Genomic DNA, 17,179 nt, shown 5'->3' with positions numbered 1-17,179 from the left:
ATTAGCCACTTGTAAGTCGAAATATCACAGTTACCAACTTGTGAATTTCTCAAGAAAGATGCCGATTCCTGCTCCACGATTACCAACTTGGGAGCTCTGGGAAGTCAGGATTTTTATTTAAAAAGATCCACCCAAGACTGACGTTCCTTGGGTTTGCCAGCTTTTTGTTTTAAATTTCCGTTTGACAATGATGAAAAGTTTGCATCATCCATTGTTGGCACGGAAACATCACTTTTTACCTCAATTTGTGGCTCCTCTGATTTTGACGAATCAGATTCATCGCCTGAATGTGGCTCTTTTGCTTCCGAAGAAACAAATTCATTGCCAGAAGATGGCTCTTTTATTTTCGCAGAAACAAATTCATCGCCATCTTTTATTGGAACCCAATCCACACAGGATTTAGGTTTTCCAAATTCATCAACCTGTGACATGAATGACTTTTCACAGTTTCTTTTATATTTAAAAACTTTGATAAAGACTTTATCTGAAAAATTAACTTTCTTTGATTTTTTTATCCGTTTGATTAGTCAATTTTTCTTTCTTTATCCTCTCATTTGTCCTCAGATTTGTATCTGATGAATTCGTTTTACTTTTTGTTGAGTAAATCGATTCATCAGAACTTTTATCTATATCAACAGTTGTACCCGAGGACAAAATCCTTTCAAGATACTCTCTTGCTTTCTTTCTTTTCTTTCTCAGTCTATCTTTCTGCCCTTGTGAAAGTTTCACTTTCTGTTCTTTGGGCTTTTCTTCAATTTTGACTGATTTCTACATCTTTCCATGAGATTCAGCCCTCGATCTTCCCTTTGATCTCATTGGGCAATTTCTGGCAACATGACCTTTGATTTGACAGTCATAGCATCTTCTTGTTTTAAAACTCTGACTCTGGCAGTTAACAACAATGTGTCCTTGAAAACCACATTTGTAACACACTCTGTTATCGTACCCTTCACCACTTTCAAACCACACACTTAGATCGTAACATTGATTTGCCTTGTGGTAATCATGACTTCTCCTTTTTCTATCATCATAATGATTCGTCTCTGAAAAATCTTCATTCCATCTTCTCCTGTAAGCTTGATTTGACTTTTGAGCACTGTAGTCAAACCTGCACCACTTATTACCAACTTTATGTGAGTTTTGATTTTCAACTTTTTGTGGTTTTTTATAATGATTAGATGATTGAACTGATGAACTTTTATTTTTGTTTTGAAAATTTTTCAAATTTTTAACATTTTGTTTTTGTTCCACAGTTTCTTGAAATTTTTCTTTTAATTTCAAAAATATTTTCTTTTTCTCATTTTCATCATCAGTTTTATCATCACAATCCTCAATTATGACTTTGTCATAATTAGTGACATTGTCACTTATTGGAATTTCATTGATCGGTTTTGGACATAATTGATCTAGTATCATTGATGAGGTCACAAAACCTTTCAATTTCTTTTCAAGATCTTCAATTTTAGTTTTAGCAATCTCAACTTCATTTTCAAGTTGAGTGATTTTCTCAAGATGAGAATTTATTGCCTTTTCATTTTCAATTTTATTTTCTTCTAAAACAGGTTTTTCATTTTTTAAAATGTTTATTTGATCTTGAAATTCTGTTTCTTTTTCTTTTAAAACTTTGTTTTCTAATTTTATCCAAAAAAACATCTTCATTTTCTGAAAATTTTATTTTGTTTTCAAAATCTTTTTCAATTTTTAATTTTTCATTTTCTAAAACTGTTATTTTATTTTGAAATTCTTTTTCATTTTCTTTTAACTTTTTATTTTCCAATGTCAAACTCTCCACATCCTTCAAGAGTTTGACATTGTCTAATTCAAATTTATCACATTTTGAGCACACAACTTCACATTTTGAATTTTCATTTTTCTCTGATTCTTCATTCTTTGACATTCTCTTTGTCTCCGTCTTGTATGTTCCTGCAAGAAAAGTTTTAACAATATCAAGAGGATTCAAATTTTCATCTAAAAAACAACCTCTCTTGAAATCATATTTCATAACAAATTTTGCGTTAAAGCATATTCTGATTCTTCTGATTATTTCAAGAATCACATTCAAACTTATATTATCTAAGTTCTTTTCTATTTCATTTATCAAATCTTTCTTTTACTTATCATTTTCATAATTGTGTGCTTTAAGCTTTCTGATGAAATCACTTGAATCAAAATTTGAAAATTTAGAATCCTTTTTCAGCTTAATCAAAAAATCATCCCACTCTGCAGGTAATGCATCTGCAAATTTTGATATCTTTTCAGCATCTGACATCCTTATCCCGCACCTTTTCAAATTGTCAAGTAATTCATCATACCGCTTTTCCAACTCATTAAATGGTTCCTATTTCTTACACAAAAAATATTCAAATCTTTTAACCCAAGCATCCTTTTTCTCATCTTCTTTCCTGTTATCCCAATACATATCAAACCAATCATTTATTCTTCCAAGTTTATCGTTTTCCTTTTCGTCAAACATTTTAACCACCCTTTAAACAACCTGACGTGACCTAGGTTTAATCAACTCGTGTGAGCTAAAGTAATATCAAACCAAGCGAACTGATCAAATGAACTCGTTCAAACGACCCGAGTTCAATTCAGACAAACTGGTAACCTGGTCACTTCGTATGACCTTTCAAAACAAACTGGTAGTTCACTTCGTATGAACTGGTAAGTCCACTTCGTATGAACTGGTTAAACACTCAAACAAACTGATTTAGTCCACTTCGTGTGGACTGACAATTGACCACTTCGTATGGACTGGTAAGTCCACTTCGTGTGGACTGACAATTGACCACTTCGTATGGACTGGTAAGTCCACTTCGTGTGGACTGGTTAAACACTTCGTATGGACTGGATAAAGTCTCAAACGACTTGAACTACAAACCACGCGACCTGGAATCAACTTTGATGCGAACTGAAGTATGCACTTCGTGTGAAGTGAGGTTTTTGGTGCGAACTGAGGTACAATACTCACTCCATGCGACCTGGAATCAACTTTGATGTGAACTGAAATATACACTTCGTATGGACTGGTTGATCAATTCACACCGTATGAACTGAACATCCCATGCGAACTGATATAGAAGATATTTAAACTCCGATTTTTGATGAAATTGAAACCTTAGGATTGATCTAAATCAAATTCTGATCCCAATGAGGTGGTTTAAGTTCAATATAGTCCACAGAATAGTCGTAGATCTGAGATTAAAGTTTCTGTTCATGCGAATTGGTGCAGATTTCAAACGAACTGGTTGATTTTTGATAAAATTGATCAATTTTAGGTTGATTTTACCGTGTATTTTGTTAATCGGTTGATTAAAACTCAGTTTTACAGGTTTGTGACAAATTTGGATCATATTAACCGACGAATCTCGGTTAATTTCGAAAAAATGTGAAAGAAAGGAATAGAAATCAGAGAATTCGATGAACACAAGCTGAATAGGTATGAACTCCTCCTCCTGAGCTCTGATACCACTTGTTGGATCGTTGTACGACCTAAACGAGTCGATCAGAAGAGTTTTAATCCATATCAAAGGCGGAATCAATGATACGAACGTGATTACAGCTTGATTCTTCCTAATTATCTTCCTTTTATTGATTTCAAAGCTTTACAGATCGTTTGACAAATTGGCAGCACCTCGGCTCTGAAATCCCGAACGTTACAAATGAGAAACCATGCTCAGGTATATATAGGCATGTCCAGTTCACATGGAGTGGCTTCACACGACCTGGCCATAGTCAGTTCATGTGGACTAGCTTAACCAGGTCATGTGGACTGGCCTAACCAGTTCATGTGGACTGGTCATCCTTCACTACAATTCTTATTTCTAGCCTATCGAGCACTGGTTTATCCTATCTATTACAAGACTCGATAGAAGACGAAGTTAACAGACATTTATGCACCAACAAAAACGCCATATTTGTGGTTTTTGTGTTACGTTTTGGATGATAAGGTTTTGATTATTGAATGAGTAACATTAGTGTGTTTTATGTTGATTATCATGTTGTGTTTTATATTCATAGTTCTATGATGGTGTGTTTGAAGTTTTTATGGACTGTTAGGGTTTTGCTATTGTGTTTTAGTGATCTTCACTCTGTTATTTGTGAGTTTTGAGTGTGTTTTATGGCTAAAATGGTGGTGTTTTATTACTTTGTATACTTTGTAGTCGAACGCCACCCTATATATATCTACATAATTAAGGTACTGATACTTTGGAACACTAATGCCAGTTTATGCATTTTGCATTTAACCGAACAACAGACAAGAAAAATAGTAGCATTAATCAGGACCTAGGTAATCTCCCTAACAACTTGAAATGTATTTAGGAAATTCCAAAACTAATAGACATCTTTAATCTATATAGAAACAACATAGCTAAACATAAAATCTTGTATATGTATGTTAAAGTCTTGAAGACAAGCAAAAAAACAAAATCTATAAATTATGAATAAGTGTATCTACTAAAGTTTATATAAATGGAAAACTAAATTTAAATTAATATACTTTTCAGGTATAATTCGGGTAAACGGGCTTGGTATCGGGCGGCTATCACTAAATCCAATACACGTACCCGTACCCGTATTTTTCTTATATTTTTTTATCCCATACTCGGCCCATACTCGTCGGGCTTCAGGACCCATATGTTTCGGGTATACCCATCGGGCTCGGGCTTTTTTGCCATCCCTAGACCCGAACCGCTTTGTGAACCAAAGCCAGTTACAAAGTTGACCCGAAAGTAATATTGTAGCTGGTTTGGAACCGAATTGCACTGGTGGTTAGGGATAGGTTTGTACACTTTGGGTCAAAATCTTGTTCTTTTGGAACCTTGTTGGGAATTAACCTGTCCTTGGTTACTGTTGGGGAATGGATGTTTGATCATTTTAGTGGGTGTTTGGGTTAGCTTATTTTGGAGCTACTTTTAACTTATTGACTTATAAAAAGTTAATAAGTCATTTTGATAGCGTTTGGATAAGGGTTGAGAAGGAGTTTTATGGTTTGAAAGGGAGAAATGAGAGTTAAAATTTGTGACTTATGACTTATAAAAAGTTAGTAAGTCATAAGTTAAAAGCTAACCCAAACACCCCCTATTGATATTTTTTGTTGATAAAATTGTTTCTCTGTTATTTTCCTTCTTGATATCGACATCATCATTTTGAGACTCATCACCATTTTCTGATGTGGAATTACTAGGTGTCTTGACAGTGATTGGATCCACTACATCAGATGTAGTTGATACAAAGTCTGTTAAATCATTTTCTTCTAGCAAAAACGAATACTCATGACTAAGCGGTGGTGGTACTTCATTGAAGCCCACACACTTCTTGTTATTACTTTTCTTCATGCCACCCATCATGTGTTTCATTACAAAAGAGGAATCTCCGAATTGATCTAGTTTCTTTTGAAGTTCAACAATTACAAAAGAGGAATCTCCGAATTGATCTAGTTTCTTTTGAAGTTCAACAATTTTCAGTTGTGCTTCCGAACACTCTTTGCATTTTTTAAAAATCTCTTTTGTTTTCTCACTCATTGTATCATGAGATGCGTCTATTATTTGAAAATTTTCATATAATTTGTAGGATAATATATTAATTGGGTTTCATAACCTTTAATTTTTTTCAAATATAAGGACTCATTTCTTTCACAAAGAAGTTTGACTCTTTTAAGTAGGGGTGTTCATGAACCGATCTGATCCGATCGAGGGTCTGCTCATGCTCGGATTGAATTACAACCGATCGGATCGAATTTGTAAAACCGAGCACAAAAGTGATGCTCATGCTCGGATTGAATTTGAATCGATCGGATTGTTTTCGCTCGGTTTCCCTCGGTTTTTATCAAATCCTAACTAAAATCGAGCGGATCGTTTTCGCTCGATTGAATTATAAGGCTGCGTTCAACAAAAACAAATCCTAACTTAACTAAAACATGTCCAACACTTTATTAACAAAAGCAATACATAACTAAAATCATGATTCTAAAAATGTTCTTAACAATATAAAGAAGCACAAAATAAAGTGTGAAATACAAATTGTCATTTAGTTCAAAAGCCATAAACTTCTGGTGTTAGATTTTGGTGTGTGGCAAGGCAACTGGCAACGGCGATATGCAAATCTTCGAAGTTCAAAGAATCAGTTTATGAGTATTGTTTTAGGAATTAGGGATTTAGGGTTAGATTTTGATATTAACTATTAAGTTGGGCTAGCATATATTTTGGGTTAGATTGGGCTTTTAATCTTTAAAAGCTATAATATATAAATATATATATATATATAGGGTAAGTTTATTGTAAAAAAGGTTAAAGGTGTGAGAAGTGTGAGAAATATTGTAGAGACAACATGTGTCCTCAATCTAAATTAATTCAAAAGGGTAAACAAGTAATTTTATCATTGATTCAAATAATTCAAAACCTTCCATAACCGCCTGATGTGCACAAAATGCAACATATAAATTACATCAATTACGGCTTAAAACTAACCCCTTTTAGTACTAATGTTGGAAAAAGTGTGCTTTTGTCTTCCTTTTATATTTTCAGGATTAAATGAGCTCAAAATAACAAAAGAAGCAAAAAGACAGCAAAATCTGTGACATCTGTGCCTCCAAGACCATCGAACAAATACCAAACCAATGAAATTTTGTGTTTCATACTTGGGATTTGTGAAAATATGTGTATCGTTTGCACATATCAAATTCTTGTTCGATTTCGAGCTCTAAATCGCTTTCTGGAAAGTTATACGCAAACTGGTGTGTAAACGCAGTCAGTTTAATGCGACAAACACTCCGGAATAGTGAAATAGGCTTAACATACCTTAAATAACCTTCAAATAACTTAGAAATAAGTTTTGGATGGTTTGGTGTGTCGAAAACAAGTTTATTTGATCGCAGGGACTATTTGTGTCAAACTGCGAAACTATACCGATTCGTATGGTGTCGAACAGTCCGGAACTTGATCATAGGTTAAACATACCATATATAACCTAAAAATGGCTTAGAAATAAGCTTTGATAGGTTCGGTGTGCGAAAACATGCTTATATGATCTTTCAGGGACTAAAAGTGTCAAAAACGGCGTAAGTTTGCATTTTCGCGCGTATCTTACGTTCTGGACACATCTGGACATCCAAAATTTTTGTACACACTAAAATATTTTTATTTTAGTGATCGCCATGCAAAAATTCCATTCGTCGCTTAATTTGGATCGATTTTGCGTTCGTTACGACTTCCGTCGTAATTAACCGAACAACGCGATTGTACGATCAAACGAACCGACATCCGAGATATTTTTGAACATGTTTTGAGTCCCCTATGCTTTAACTTCATTTTAGAGCCTTGAAATGAGGTTAACGGGGTTTAAACGCATCGAAAAAGGCTTTAAACGCGTGCAGGGACCATTTCTGTCATTTTTGAAACTTTGCTGAATCTGATACACCGTAGCGTAGCGCGAGCCCTCCTGCCTATGCCGTCGCGCTACGCGAGCGCCTCATCTGGGCAGAATGTGTGTTTTCAGCAACAGTTTGTAATTTCAGGGGCCAAACTTGCAATTTCTTTGTGTGGTAACCAAGTTACCACCTCTCCAAGGCTTTGCACCTGCTCCTAACACTTGTATGGATGAGATTTATTGCTTAATGGCTAAACAATCCACTTGTGATGATCTTGTTCATCACTAACAAGTATAAATAGCCAAGCCATCCATTGTTTCATTTGCTCATTCCTCATTTCCTCCCTTCTTATCTGCTTTGGAAGCTCTCTCAACTGATTTGGGACTTGTCTTCTTTGTAGAAAAGATAGCAAGGACTATTGTGAGTCTTCTTTTATTCTTTTTCTTGCTTTTTCCTTATGTAGTGCAGAAAGTCAAACAGTTTGGCCAACAGTTTGACTTTCGGTTTTGACCATCAATTGGTCAAGTCAAAGTTCAATTGAACTTTGACACGTGATTGTAATCACGATAGTTATAATCCTTCGCGATTATAACCGCTGATTACCACGTTATCTAGTTGTAGTGTCGAGTCAAAGTTTCGGTCAAAATGCGTTTTAGCACGCATTTTGCAACGGAACTACTTTAGGGTATCAAAACACTTTGTTTTGATACCAAATCAGTAGGTTAGACATGTTTTGACATGTCTAACTCGACACTATTAGTTTGTGCTTGTTTAGGGTCGTAAGATAAGCGGTCTAAACAACCGCTTATACTTCTGAACCCGACCCGTCTGGTCGATCTTTGGATCCGACCAAGCTTAGTTAGTGATCATAATTGCATAGGGAATAACCACTGAGGTTATACCTTATGATCACGTAGGATCGGTTAGTCATTTGCTAGTTAGCTTGTATGCCCATAGGAAATGACCAAAATGCCCTTTTGAAGCTAAAATCCGTAATTTGACTATGTGAACATATTTTTGACTTGTAATCTGATTTAGTAACATGTTTAGGGATAATTGGGCATGTAAGACTTGGCATAGCACATAGATTACCATCCGAACATAGTTATACGCTAACGACGCCTTATGGTAGCTTATGTTACCATAATGTGTCGAAACGGGTCAAAAGCACTTAGGTAGACTTCCAAATCAGAATGATGGGACTATTAAATCATACCACATGAGTTTAATTACTCATTTGATTTATAGAACCTCATTCTATCCTATCTCCCGATTTAGGTGTCGATTTATTTATCTAGCAATCCGATACTAGGTACCACTTGATTCCTTGATTGCCCGTGCATCGATAGTTCACAAAATCAAGGATACCCTACAATCTCAAGTGAGTACATAGTCCCCCTATTTTACTGTTTTCAATTGTTTTGGGGTGAATCATATGTACAAAACGATTTTCAAGGTTTAAACGATGATTTCAAAAACGATTAAGATGGTTTATACAAAACTAAGAACGATTTCAATAAGGTGAACAAGACTTGTTGGTTGTAATTACATAACGAATGACATTCATTAGCTCTGATCAAGCCGACCAGTATTAGGTTATGGTACCATAGGATCTGACAAATCCCGTTATCAGACTACACCCATGGTTATGTGTGGGGGTTATGTAGGTAACGACCGAACCTGATGATTGTTAACTTACCCTTTGGTGGTTTGTTAATACGAAACGAGAAGCGAGTTAAACGAGTCACGAAGGTTTGAATGTTGTTAACGAGACGACCAAAAGTATTTTTCACTATTAAAACGAATACGATTTTGGGTCGAGTTAAACGATTTGAAACGAGATACACGATTTGAAACGAGATAAACGAATTAAACGATTGGCTTTGGGTAGTGATTAAATAATGGGATGGGTGTAGTATGATAGAATCATGGTAGATACGCCGCTGGTACTTCTTATATATAAGTGATTCTATCATATTACATTGCGTGTCATTATTTAGTGCACTTGGGAAAACGATTTGAAACGATATCACACAACGAGGTTTTCGAAACGATATAAACCATACGAGTTTTATTAACGAGCTTTTACGAGGTGTTTCCAAATTATTTTACTAAAACAAATGTTTTTGGGTTAAGACTCATGGCTACGAGATTTTATAAACTATAACCAATTTGATTTGAGTTGGTTAATTATGTTGCAATACACTTTTCAAAACGAGGTTTGTATTTTTGACTTTTGTAGTCTAACGAGGTACTGCAACATATAAACGAGCCATGAATCCAATACTCCCACAAAACCTATGTACTCGCCAGCAATTTCTTTGCTGACTTTACTTTTTACATATGTTTCAGGTGATATTGCTTGATGATGCTTGCTAGGAAGTTTGTGTCACATAGGACCTGGACGAGGCCTTAGTGACTTAAAAACAGTCATAACAATATGTAGTTTGTTTGTTTTGATTTAAAGACAATGTACATTACATAATAATTCAATAAAACAAAACATTTGGTTACCATGGTTGTGAAACAATAATTCTGTTGCAACACTCCCCGACGTTTCCGCCACGGTTTGTTGTTTTAACGTGGTCGGGGTGTGACAGAAGAGTTGGTATCAGAGCCAATGGTTATAGGGAATTAGGTTATTAGCATTGCTTTGACCTAGACTATAACTTTAGGACCCTAACACAAGTTTACTTGTGTTTAGAAATTTTAAAACAATACCGTCACCTATCCTTAGGTGATAACCACAACAAGAACACAATAACGAATCCGCTTCGAAAATTAATCATCTATCCTTAGATGATTGATTACTAGGTTTTGAACCTTCTATTATAAGGTTTTGAACCCTTCCAGTCTGATTCATCTTTGGCTTTGTGCCTTTCGAGTTTTCAAAATCTCGTCAAAGTTTGGGTTTAAATAATGTGAACACGTGCAAACTGGAAGAGTGAATGCCTGTACCCTGAGTTTTCTGTCTAAGGCTAGAGTGTTCGTACAAATCCGCATTATCGGACCAGTCACTCTTACCTGGGAACTCTTGGGGTGAGTGTTCACTTATAGGCGAGCATGTCTTCGCGATACATTATTTTGACCTATTTACTTTGATTTGTCACTGCGTGTCGTTTGTTTGTTCAAGGTAACGAACAAATGATCGCCTTCCTTGTGTGGTGTCGATATTTTCAATACCTATTTTGTTCCTCCAATTGTCAACCTCACACGTTTCCCATGTTTCCTTTTTAGACAATGCCTCCACGACGCAATACTCAACCCGATGCTCGAACTTATACTGCTGAGGAACTCGCAGCCCTTGTCTCTCAACAAATGGCTGTTGTGCTTCCAGGCATTGTGACCCAAATCCACGAGCTATACAATAACAATAATAACAACAACAATGCACCGTGTAATTTCAAGAATTTCAATTCTGCGAAGCCGCTTAAGTTTTCTGGGTCACAAGGAGCAACCGCACTCCTGCAATGGTTTGAGAGTATCGAGAGCACATTCAGACATGTGCAGTGTCCGAATGCGCGCAAAGTTGAGTTTGCTTTAAGCGTATTTGAAAAGCGAGCTCTTACATGGTGGAACGAAGTAATGCGTGATAGGGGTGCTGAAGTGGCACTAGCACAAACTTGGGATGAGCTCCGAGCTCTCATGATGAGAGAGTTCTGTCCCCGACACGAGATTCGAGTGTTGGAACGAGAATTTGACGATTTGAAACAAATCGGGGGAGAACACCGTGCTTATACGGATCGATTTGAGGAGCTTAGTTTGTTGTGTCCCACGATGGTTACCCCGTTGGATAAGGCAATTGAGAGGTATATCGATGGTTTACCCGACTCCATTCAGGACATCCTGACTGGCGTTAATCCTACTACCGTTCGTCAAGCGATCGAGTTGTCTGCTACCCTGACTGAATCTCAAGTCAGGAAGGGTAAACTCACCCGCAAGGGTGATAAAAAGAAGTCAACCGATTCTGAAAAGGGTAAGGGTGAAAAGCAGGATGAGGCATCAAAGAAATCAAGGAAGCGCAAGGCTTCCCAAAACTTCGCTGTCACCAATCAAACTGCTCAGAACCCTCAGAACCCACCGAATCAACCTCCTGCAAAGAAAGCATATGCTGGTACCGCACCTCACTGCACACGATGTAATGGTCACCATGTTGCCCAACATGCCTGTAAACAATGTGCTACGTGTGGTAGGCTTGGGCATTTGGCCAATACTTGTCGTTTTGGTCAAAATCAGGCTGCCCAGGTTCCAGCACAAGCTCAACGGAATGCTGCGAGATTCCCACCTGGTTCGTGTTTCAATTGCGGAGAAATGGGTCATTTCCGCAACAATTGCCCGAGATTGGTAAATGCGAATGCGAATGTTAACCCAAATCCGAACGCGAACGTGAATGTGAATCCCGCTCGTGGACGAGTGTTTAACATCAACGAGGCGATCGATGATGCAGCTTTAAACAATTAGTATTTTGTATTTCTTCTGGTTGTTATCTTTTAAACATTTAACAGACAATGCGGTTGTTATATAAATAAAATTTGTGGTTTTATTTTAAACTACTGCAATTGCATGAATGTTTGAAGCAACCTTGTAATGTCAACACAAAGACAAACTGCTCGTGTGGTTCTGTCAATCCCATGATCACTTGGATCTCCCCTAGAACCTTAAACGCTTATTTCTTTTAAAAACCCATTGTTATTCGAGAAAAGGATTCATCTGTCCGAGCTTTTTCACCTTGGGGAGCTCCTGCCCTCTTTGTGAAAAGGAAAGATGGATCTTTTTGTATGTGTATCTATTATCGTAAGCTTGATAAGCTTATCATCAAGAACCGAATTCCTATTAAGATCTTCCTATCTTCATGGTTAGACTCTTGGAAATATTTAAAGTGCCAAATGAAATCCACGGATTGGATTCCTGGCGTACTTTAAATACCCTGGTCCAAAGATAACAAATTAAAGGTCGAATTAATCAATTTTGCGATTTTGTGATTATGTGTTTATGTGTTCTCCTTTGTGTTTTGTGCGATCCGATTTGTTTTTGAAATCCTCATAGAATCTCCCATATCTTTATATGAGGGATTCATAGTAGGATATTCAGAGGTACTACCTTAAATCCTTAATGGGCTTCTACGTGGTAGTTAAGACCCTTGGATTATATAAGTGCCATTTCATATTTTGAAAAAGACCCCTTGAGTGGTCTAGTTAAAGATTGATTCAACATCTGGTCAGGAATGAAATGTGATATAGCTGGAAAGACTTCTAGGTAGTCTGTTTTAAAAGATCATTTATTGATCTACAGGACTCAATGATGGTCTGGTCACGCTCATCACAGGTTCATTCATTTGGTTCTTCCCTACACATTATCAAATACACTACGGGGACTATGCAAGGAATTACGTAATTATGGATGCGTACATAATTATGAAATTCAGTGCACAGAAACCACAGTAAGATTTATCATGTGTAAGAACTGATAGTGGCAACAATGACGGAATGTGAACGATGTAATGAGGTACGGTGGACGCACCAGTGACACTTCATATACTTGTATATAAGTGTCCCTCTTACAAAGCAAGCATAATGTTATTAAAGTTACTAGAAGTTCAGAACCCAACCAGTATTGTCTTATCTTTCCGACTTCATGTTTCGAGCTCTCACAAGTTTCCTCTGATTAAATTTCGGGACGAAATTTCCTGAAGTAGGGGAGACTGTGACATCTGTGCCTCCAAGACCATCGAACAAATACCAAACCAATGAAATTTTGTGTTTCATACTTGGGATTTGTGAAAATATGTGTATCGTTTGCACATATCAAATTCTTGTTCGATTTCGAGCTCTAAATCGCTTTCTGGAAAGTTATACGCAAACTGGTGTGTAAACGCAGTCAGTTTAATGCGACAAACACTCCGGAATAGTGAAATAGGCTTAACATACCTTAAATAACCTTCAAATAACTTAGAAATAAGTTTTGGATGGTTTGGTGTGTCGAAAACAAGTTTATTTGATCGCAGGGACTATTTGTGTCAAACTGCGAAACTATACCGATTCGTATGGTGTCGAACAGTCCGGAACTTGATCATAGGTTAAACATACCATATATAACCTAAAAATGGCTTAGAAATAAGCTTTGATAGGTTCGGTGTGCGAAAACATGCTTATATGATCTTTCAGGGACTAAAAGTGTCAAAAACGGCGTAAGTTTGCATTTTCGCGCGTATCTTACGTTCTGGACACATCTGGACATCCAAAATTTTTGTACACACTAAAATATTTTTATTTTAGTGATCGCCATGCAAAAATTCCATTCGTCGCTTAATTTGGATCGATTTTGCGTTCGTTACGACTTCCGTCGTAATTAACCGAACAACGCGATTGTACGATCAAACGAACCGACATCCGAGATATTTTTGAACATGTTTTGAGTCCCCTATGCTTTAACTTCATTTTAGAGCCTTGAAATGAGGTTAACGGGGTTTAAACGCATCGAAAAAGGCTTTAAACGCGTGCAGGGACCATTTCTGTCATTTTTGAAACTTTGCTGAATCTGATACACCGTAGCGTAGCGCGAGCCCTCCTGCCTATGCCGTCGCGCTACGCGAGCGCCTCATCTGGGCAGAATGTGTGTTTTCAGCAACAGTTTGTAATTTCAGGGGCCAAACTTGCAATTTCTTTGTGTGGTAACCAAGTTACCACCTCTCCAAGGCTTTGCACCTGCTCCTAACACTTGTATGGATGAGATTTATTGCTTAATGGCTAAACAATCCACTTGTGATGATCTTGTTCATCACTAACAAGTATAAATAGCCAAGCCATCCATTGTTTCATTTGCTCATTCCTCATTTCCTCCCTTCTTATCTGCTTTGGAAGCTCTCTCAACTGATTTGGGACTTGTCTTCTTTGTAGAAAAGATAGCAAGGACTATTGTGAGTCTTCTTTTATTCTTTTTCTTGCTTTTTCCTTATGTAGTGCAGAAAGTCAAACAGTTTGGCCAACAGTTTGACTTTCGGTTTTGACCATCAATTGGTCAAGTCAAAGTTCAATTGAACTTTGACACGTGATTGTAATCACGATAGTTATAATCCTTCGCGATTATAACCGCTGATTACCACGTTATCTAGTTGTAGTGTCGAGTCAAAGTTTCGGTCAAAATGCGTTTTAGCACGCATTTTGCAACGGAACTACTTTAGGGTATCAAAACACTTTGTTTTGATACCAAATCAGTAGGTTAGACATGTTTTGACATGTCTAACTCGACACTATTAGTTTGTGCTTGTTTAGGGTCGTAAGATAAGCGGTCTAAACAACCGCTTATACTTCTGAACCCGACCCGTCTGGTCGATCTTTGGATCCGACCAAGCTTAGTTAGTGATCATAATTGCATAGGGAATAACCACTGAGGTTATACCTTATGATCACGTAGGATCGGTTAGTCATTTGCTAGTTAGCTTGTATGCCCATAGGAAATGACCAAAATGCCCTTTTGAAGCTAAAATCCGTAATTTGACTATGTGAACATATTTTTGACTTGTAATCTGATTTAGTAACATGTTTAGGGATAATTGGGCATGTAAGACTTGGCATAGCACATAGATTACCATCCGAACATAGTTATACGCTAACGACGCCTTATGGTAGCTTATGTTACCATAATATGTCGAAACGGGTCAAAAGCACTTAGGTAGACTTCCAAATCAGAATGATGGGACTATTAAATCATACCACATGAGTTTAATTACTCATTTGATTTATAGAACCTCATTCTATCCTATCTCCCGATTTAGGTGTCGATTTATTTATCTAGCAATCCGATACTAGGTACCACTTGATTCCTTGATTGCCCGTGCATCGATAGTTCACAAAATCAAGGATACCCTACAATCTCAAGTGAGTACATAGTCCCCCTATTTTACTGTTTTCAATTGTTTTGGGGTGAATCATATGTACAAAACGATTTTCAAGGTTTAAACGATGATTTCAAAAACGATTAAGATGGTTTATACAAAACTAAGAACGATTTCAATAAGGTGAACAAGACTTGTTGGTTGTAATTACATAACGAATGACATTCATTAGCTCTGATCAAGCCGACCAGTATTAGGTTATGGTACCATAGGATCTGACAAATCCCGTTATCAGACTACACCCATGGTTATGTGTGGGGGTTATGTAGGTAACGACCGAACCTGATGATTGTTAACTTACCCTTTGGTGGTTTGTTAATACGAAACGAGAAGCGAGTTAAACGAGTCACGAAGGTTTGAATGTTGTTAACGAGATGACCAAAAGTATTTTTCACTATTAAAACGAATACGATTTTGGGTCGAGTTAAACGATTTGAAACGAGATACACGATTTGAAACGAGATAAACGAATTAAACGATTGGCTTTGGGTAGTGATTAAATAATGGGATGGGTGTAGTATGATAGAATCATGGTAGATACGCCGCTGGTACTTCTTATATATAAGTGATTCTATCATATTACATTGCGTGTCATTATTTAGTGCACTTGGGAAAACGATTTGAAACGATATCACACAACGAGGTTTTCGAAACGATATAAACCATACGAGTTTTATTAACGAGCTTTTACGAGGTGTTTCCAAATTATTTTACTAAAACAAATGTTTTTGGGTTAAGACTCATGGCTACGAGATTTTATAAACTATAACCAATTTGATTTGAGTTGGTTAATTATGTTGCAATACACTTTTCAAAACGAGGTTTGTATTTTTGACTTTTGTAGTCTAACGAGGTACTGCAACATATAAACGAGCCATGAATCCAATACTCCCACAAAACCTATGTACTCGCCAGCAATTTCTTTGCTGACTTTACTTTTTACATATGTTTCAGGTGATATTGCTTGATGATGCTTGCTAGGAAGTTTGTGTCACATAGGACCTGGACGAGGCCTTAGTGACTTAAAAACAGTCATAACAATATGTAGTTTGTTTGTTTTGATTTAAAGACAATGTACATTACATAATAATTCAATAAAACAAAACATTTGGTTACCATGGTTGTGAAACAATAATTCTGTTGCAACACTCCCCGACGTTTCCGCCACGGTTTGTTGTTTTAACGTGGTCGGGGTGTGACAGAAGAGTTGGTATCAGAGCCAATGGTTATAGGGAATTAGGTTATTAGCATTGCTTTGACCTAGACTATAACTTTAGGACCCTAACACAAGTTTACTTGTGTTTAGAAATTTTAAAACAATACCGTCACCTATCCTTAGGTGATAACCACAACAAGAACACAATAACGAATCCGCTTCGAAAATTAATCATCTATCCTTAGATGATTGATTACTAGGTTTTGAACCTTCTATTATAAGGTTTTGAACCCTTCCAGTCTGATTCATCTTTGGCTTTGTGCCTTTCGAGTTTTCAAAATCTCGTCAAAGTTTGGGTTTAAATAATGTGAACACGTGCAAACTGGAAGAGTGAATGCCTGTACCCTGAGTTTTCTGTCTAAGGCTAGAGTGTTCGTACAAATCCGCATTATCGGACCAGTCACTCTTACCTGGGAACTCTTGGGGTGAGTGTTCACTTATAGGCGAGCATGTCTTCGCGATACATTATTTTGACCTATTTACTTTGATTTGTCACTGCGTGTCGTTTGTTTGTTCAAGGTAACGAACAAATGATCGCCTTCCTTGTGTGGTGTCGATATTTTCAATACCTATTTTGTTCCTCCAATTGTCAACCTCACACGTTTCCCATGTTTCCTTTTTAGACAATGCCTCCACGACGCAATACTCAACCCGATGCTCGAACTTATACTGCTGAGGAACTCGCAGCCCTTGTCTCTCA

Source organism: Helianthus annuus, chromosome 11, assembly GCF_002127325.2.
Source record: "Helianthus annuus cultivar XRQ/B chromosome 11, HanXRQr2.0-SUNRISE, whole genome shotgun sequence".
Classification (NCBI taxonomy): Eukaryota; Viridiplantae; Streptophyta; class Magnoliopsida; order Asterales; family Asteraceae; genus Helianthus; species Helianthus annuus.
The sequence above is the reverse complement of the archived record's forward strand: the minus strand, read 5'-3'. Positions refer to the sequence as shown.